General features: G+C 51.6%; 1 long non-coding RNA gene across 1 annotated transcript; it reads left to right on the top strand.

Annotated features, from left to right (window-relative positions):
* The first annotated feature begins 204 nt into the window (after nucleotides 1-204).
* LOC117196708 (uncharacterized) lies at nucleotides 205-6,323 on the top strand. Its single transcript, XR_007474542.1, has 3 exons — nucleotides 205-303; nucleotides 451-988; nucleotides 3,688-6,323. It is a non-coding gene; the product is annotated as an uncharacterized LOC117196708 (long non-coding RNA).
* The last annotated feature ends 491 nt before the right edge of the window (nucleotides 6,324-6,814 follow it).

The following is a 6,814-nucleotide window of genomic DNA, read 5'->3' as shown; positions in this document are numbered from 1 at the left end:
AGCTCGAGCTAATTATCTTACCCAAGTGCAATTACCTCACCTCCCCAGCAGGTCCGCACTCGTCTTGGTTTGGGTCTTCTTGGACAGAGAGCCTTAGGTGAGGGCTTGGTCCTCATGTTCCCAGGAAGCCCAGCGAGACCAGGAAGGAGGAAAGGCTGCTCATCGGGTGCTTTATCTACGGCTGAGTAGGAGCCCCCCCCCCACCCGCCGCCACGCCGCCACGCCGCCACGCCGCCACGCCGTGGCTTAAAGCCATAGCATCAGTTATTTTTGCTGACAAATCTGAGGGCTGCCTGGGCTCAGGTAAGCAGCGCTCACCTGGGTCTCACACAGTCCCGGCCAGGTGGCGGCTCCTGGAGGCTCACTGCCCCTCCCCCTCCTTCCTGTCCCTCTGCTCTGCTCCCCCTGCCCCTGCCCCATCCCACGGGTCTCTCTCTCTGGTCCCTCCAGGTGCTGGCCCTACCACATTTCTTACCTGGCAGCCAGAGTCTCCCAGAGAGCGTGTGCCAAGTGCGACTGGCAGCGGCCAAGTGGCTGCCATCCTGCTGCTTGAGGGCATCACAAAGGCCACACAGGTTGGAGGTGGCGGGGGCGACAGAGATGGCATCTCTCGGCGGGAAGGGGGGGGCGGGTGGGTATCAATGAATTGGAAAATCCCACAGGACCCCGTGTGTTCCCACACATCCTCTGCCCAGGGAAGGGGGGCGGAAGCTCCCAGAGGCCCTAACCACCTCCACTCTGGGGCTGCTCTGCTCACCGAGCTCGCTCTTCAGTGTCTGGAAGGACTTGGGGCAGAAAGAAGCACCATGTGTGACGGAGGGGGATGCTGTCAGCTTGAGGCCAGCGGGGCCCACCCTGTAGTGGAATCAGAGGACGGCAGAGGGTCTGTGTCGGATCCCAGAGGCGCCTGCTACGTCTGGAGCTGGATTTTAACCCGAGTCTGCCAGCTCAGACCCAGCTCTTTCAACTACCTGAAAATGATCACCATGTAAGTTCCCTGCGTGGGATATTATGTCCCCAGAAGGCCATGCTGGGATGCAAATATGTGAGCTGAGGGGCTAACGAGGGAAGCCGTTAGCTTTCACTCAACCACGGGCACAGATGCTGTCCCTAACGCAGAATTAGCAGAGAGGCAGTGGGTGCAGGACAGGCAAGTCTGCAGGGGGCTGGGGGAGGGGAGACTGAGGACCCAAGCGCATCTCTTCAGATCCACCTACAGAAGAGGTCCACACCACAGGTCGGCTGAGGCCAAGGCCATTGTCCCAAGGACCCACCTACGTCCTCCGTGGAGCTTGACAGCTCTGAGTGTTCTCACAAAGCTGCCACATAGTCACTAGGTGTCCGCTTTGTGCCAGGCAGGCACCGAGGGGGGTGAGGGGGCGATACGGTGGTGAACAGACAGCAAGACGTCCTCCCCGAGGACTTACATCCCAGTGGGAGAAACAGACCAACAAAGCCAGGTCAGGTAGGGATAGCGGCAGAATGCACTGAAACCCATCGAACAGTACCCTTAGATGGGCAGATGTTATGTGTGTGAGTTATATCTCAGCAAAGCTTTTTTTTTTCAAACTCTGCACGGGGAGTTCACATGGCAGGTCAGGGGAACAAAAGGCGCTGAACAAGGGCTTCCCTGGTGGCGCAGTGGTTGAGAGTCCGCCTGCCGATGCAGGGGACGCGGGTTCGTGCCCCGGTCCTGGAAGATCCCACATGCCGCGGAGCGCCTGGGCCCGTGAGCCATGGCCACTGAGCCTGCGCATCCGGAGCCTGTGCTCTGCAACGGGAGAGGCCACAGCAGTGAGAGGCCCGCGTACCGCAAAAAAAAAAAAAAGGCGCTGAACGAGAGAGAGCTGGGGGCAAATCGCAGAGCATCTGAGCAGCGGAAACCCATCAGGAGGCCTCTGCCATCACCGCCATCCGCTCCAGTGATGGGGGCCGAGAGCAGAGACTCCCCGATAAACCCCCGTGGGAACACACCCCAGCTGTCCCAGCTCCCTGTTGCTGGTGCTCAAAACAACTTAATTATATTTTACAATATTGTCGACCGGGAATTGGTGTGGGGCTCAACTAGGAGATACTACTGTTCCACGTGGCTCCAGCCGGGGTCCCTCGGTATTACAACCTCACTCGTGTGGTTGCTTTGAAGGGGAAGGCTGGCTTCACCTGGGACCTATAACTGCACCCCTGGCCTTTCCCACAGAGTGGTCTCAGAGAAGGCTGAGGAGTTCCCGCCTGCTGGCTCAAGGCAGCCCTGTTCTAAGAGATAAGAGGTAGAAGCCGCCTATGTCCTTTTCTAAAAATAACCTGCAGTAAAATGTACTCTGTGTGTGTGTAGAGTTCTATGAATTTAAACAAATAACCAATCAACTATTCACTGCAAAAATTAAAGCCCGACAGTGGGTGAATGGATAAACAAAATGTGGTCTAGCAAGATGATGGAATATTACTTGGCCCTGAACAGGAGCGAAGCGCTGACGTGATGATGTGGATGAACCTTGAAAACATTATGCTAAGCTGAAGAAGCCAGGCACAAAGGACAGCGTATTGTAGAATTCTGTTCATATGCAGTGGCCAGACAGGCAAATTTAGAAACAGAAAGTAGATTAGTATTTGCTTAGGGCTGGGGCGGGGATGAGACAGGATAGGGGTGCAGGAGCTAAAGGGTATGGGTTTCTTTCGGTGGTGATGAAAATGCCCTAAGATTGACAATGGTTGTAGTTGCACACATCTGTGACTATATGAAAAGTCTTTGCATTGTATGATATGTGAATTACATCTTATTAAATGTGTTTAAAATACAAGAGCGGTAATTCACCCCGTTCTCTGAGTTTCCTGTGTTAGTCTCCCAGATAGCTACAGGTTGAGCGCCCGGATAGAAACCTCCCTAATTGGGTTCTAAAGTTGGGGATAAAATGGTAAGCATAGAGGTAGTGTTGATTTCAGGCCCACCAGGGAGCAATTCTGCGTGTGCAGACCTCATGGCATCCTTCAGAAGGCGCCCTAGAGCAGGGGTCCTCCAACAGCGGTCCCTGGAACAGCAGCACCTGCATCCCAGGGAGTTTGGGAATGCATATTCTCAGGCCCCGCCCCAGATCAGCTGACTCAGCCACTCCAGGGGGGCCCCAGCGACGTGTGTTTTTCACAAGCCCGCCTGGAGAGTCTCACGCATGCTCGGTTGAGAATCGCTGCTCTCTAGAGGGTTGTCTCCTTTCTGCACCCAAAGGCTTTCCCGAGCTGTGAGTCGGACAGATCTCCGACAGCTGTGCCCGGTTTGCACTGGCCAAACCTGAACCATGGGGCTTCCCTCTGGTTAAATACAACCCAGCCCAGGGGTAGCTGAAGCCTTGAGCTTGAGAAGGCTGGCTCGGTCTTGGAGCAAACCTCTGCAGGGGCCACACACCTGCTGCATCCCAGGGAAAGTGAACCTCATCTATGGACTTCCTGTTGATGGGGGGGAGGGGAGGAGGCAGGAAGCCCTGGGGTGTGGCCCAACCCTTTGAATGGTCTCCAGCATCCGCTGGCTCTGGGACTTCATGCTTGGCCCAATGGAATCATTTCACCGGGCATGCCACAGCAGTGATGATTCATCTTCTCAGGGGTCACCTAAAGGCGCTAAAAATATATCACTCCTGTACGCAGTTCTGAACTTCTAAGTGCCCCAATGCTGTGGGTTTTCTTTTTTTGTTCCAGGCTGAAATTCAAGAGACCAGGATTCCAGTCTGATCTTTATAACTAATTAGCCTCGAAGAAGGCTGTGCTTGGTGTCTCCTCCTTTCAGAATGGGGACTAGATCCCACCTCTGTGACATGGATGGAGCACGGGGCTGTGCATCACAAAGGTGGGGTATTTTGTGGGGTTTTTTTTTTTTTTAAGATTTTGGCCACACCCACAGCATGTGGGATCTTAGTTCCCTGACCAGGGATCGAACCCATGCCGCCAGCATTGGAAGGCAGAGCCTTAACCACTGGACCAGCGGGGAAGTGCCAGGAATGTGGGTTTTAGCTTTGACTCTGTCACATGCCACCTGGACAAGACGTTTTATCTCTTAAATCTCAGCTCCTTACACTGTGGGATGAGATGTCCCTCAGGGTGTGACCTGCATCACCCTTGTCCCCTAAACAGCTGCCTGAAGGAGCTCTGGTCAGGAAGTACGTGGGGGACTGTGGAGGTGAGGTCCCGCTCTTGGAGGTTCACATCAGGCTGCACATTTGTATATTACAGCCTCTGACAATCCCATTAAAGACATCTACCTTGGGAATTCCCTGGCGATCCAGTGGTTTGGACTCCACACTTTCACTGCTGAGGGCGTGGGTTCGATCCATGGTTGGGGTACTAAGATCCCACAAGCCGCGCAGCCGGAAAAAAAAAAAAAAAGGTACTTACCTGACTATAGTTAACCCAGGATTTCCCGAGCTTGTTTGCCCCCGGCCCCTTCCCTGCTTTTTCCTCTGTTAATAGCTTTAGAGACTTTATGTCATCATAACACCTCTTGGGGAATAGGAAGCTAAAAGATTTCTGTGTCCCATCAATTGTGACAGTCAAAGATTCAGCGATTGTCCCATCACCCGCTTGGAAAGATACCACAAAGATGTCAGAGAAGATGGTCAGCTGATTTTTCAGGATTCCCCATGGAAGATATTGGCTTGATGCGGTTACTGTGTTTTAAGGTCTGGCTTCTAATTTTGCGTATCTAGAATCTTGATCTGGTTAATGCATCTGTGATGGTTAATAGTATGTGTCAACTTGGCTGGGCCCCAGTGCCCAGATATTTAGTCAAACGTGACTCTCAGTGTTCCTGTGAAAGTGTTTTTTGGGTGAGATTAACGTTTAAATCAGTGGACTTTGAGTAGAGCAGAATGCCCTCCGTTACGTGGGTGGGCCTCATCCAACCAGGTGAAGGCCTTAATAGCACAGAGACCAACCTCCCCAGAGCAAAAGCGGGAATTCTGCCAGCAGACGGCCTTCAGATTTGAACTACAGCCCTGGCTCTTCCCAGGGTCTCCAGCCTGCTGGCTAACCCTGCAGATTTTGGACTTGCCAGCCTCCGTAATTGTGTGAGCCAACTCCTTAAAATAAATGTCTCTCTCTATATATACATACACATCCCATTCTTTCTGTTTCTCTGGAGAACCCTGACTAACACGGCACCCATAAAAGAACAGACTCAAGGAACTCACTACATGAGCCAGACTCTGAAAGAATTCAGCAAGGGGAACTCCTTCCAAGAGCAGACTTTTGCCGACGCAGCTGGTCACCCACTTTACGGGGAAAGAGAAGTAACCTGAGATAAGAATGTATACAGATTCACGGCCAGTGATAAATAGCTTCACTGGTTGGTCAGAGACCTGGAAGAAAAAGAGGACTAAAACCAAGCGTGTAGGTTTTTGTATCACATGCAATGTTCACTAGAGAACATTCACCATGGAAGAGGCCACCCCGGTGCTGACACAACAGGCATATGACCAGAGTAGCCATGGCAACAGGGTTGAAGGCTGTGCATGGGCTCCATTTACCAAGGCTCATCTAGCTGTTACCACTGCCACTAACGTAGACCAGTGTCAAGCCCCACATATGGTACCATCCCTCAAGGAGACCCACCTACCGCTTGGCGACCAGTTGGTTACATCGGACCCCTTCTACCCTGGAAGGCTCAGCAATTCATCTAGACCGGAATTAATGATAATCCAGGTATTTTTTTCTGTCCAAAGGATCTCTGCTAGCGTCACTCTCTGATGGCATACAGAATGCTTGATCTGCTGACATGGAATCCAACATAACATCCCCCTGAACCAGAAGACGCATTTTACAGGAAAGGAGGTAAGGAGATGAGCATAGAGCCATGGGATTCCTGGTTCTATCACCTATACCAGAAGCTTCCAGCATGATAACATGACAGAAAGATCTTTTGAAAGCACAGTCAAGGCGCCAGCTTAGAGATGATTCCCTGAGAGTTTGGCATACTATCTCCCCAAATGCAATGTACTCCCCAACTTAACTACCAGTAGAGTATGATGTGTCCCCGAAAGGGAGAATACATTGGTCCTGGAAGCAAGGGACAGAGAAGCAGATTTGGTCCTGGTCAGTACCACTCCCAGCGACCCTGTAAGAGGTGTGCTTCTCATCCCTCCAACTTTTGGCTCTGTGGGTCTAGAGGTCCAAGTTCTCAGAGGAGTTAATGTTTCCACCTAGGGACACGGAACGGTCCCCATTAGACTTTAAGCTCTGACTTCTACCTGGTGGAAAACTTTAAATGTGTGGCTTTTATGGTATGTCAAGTATATCTCAATAAAGCTGTTATAAAATAAATGAGTAGGGCTTCCCTTGTGGCGCAGAGATTAAGAATCCTCCTGCCAATGCAGGGGACACAGGTTCGAGCCTTGGTCCAGGAAGATCCCACATGCCGCGGAGCAACTAAGCCTGTGTGCCGCAACTACTGAGCCTGCACTCTAGAGCCCGTGCTCCCCCACAAGAGAAGCCACCGCAATGAGAAGCCCGTGCACCGCAATGAAGAGTAGCCCCCACTCGCCGCAACTAGAGAAAGCCCGTGCGCAGCAAAGAAGACCCAACACAGCCATAAATAAATAAATAAATAAATTTATTAAAAAAAAAGGAAGTGATACCTCAAGAAGCCAACAGTGTTTGTCTTTGAAGAGAAATGAGTTTTTCTTCTTTCTACTTTGCTTTACTCTCTTTAACACTTTGAGCTTGTATTGCCTTCATAATTGGAAAGAATTAAAACAAACTGGCATCTCACAAGTAGGATGGAGCCTCAATCCCCTGCCTCTGACCCTTCATCCCATTTGTTTGAGGTCATGGT

The sequence above is a fragment of the Orcinus orca genome, chromosome 20 (assembly GCF_937001465.1).
Source record: "Orcinus orca chromosome 20, mOrcOrc1.1, whole genome shotgun sequence".
In the NCBI taxonomy this organism is placed as follows: Eukaryota; Metazoa; Chordata; class Mammalia; order Artiodactyla; family Delphinidae; genus Orcinus; species Orcinus orca.
Note: the sequence above shows the minus strand (reverse complement) of the source record. Positions and strands in the feature narration are given on the sequence as shown.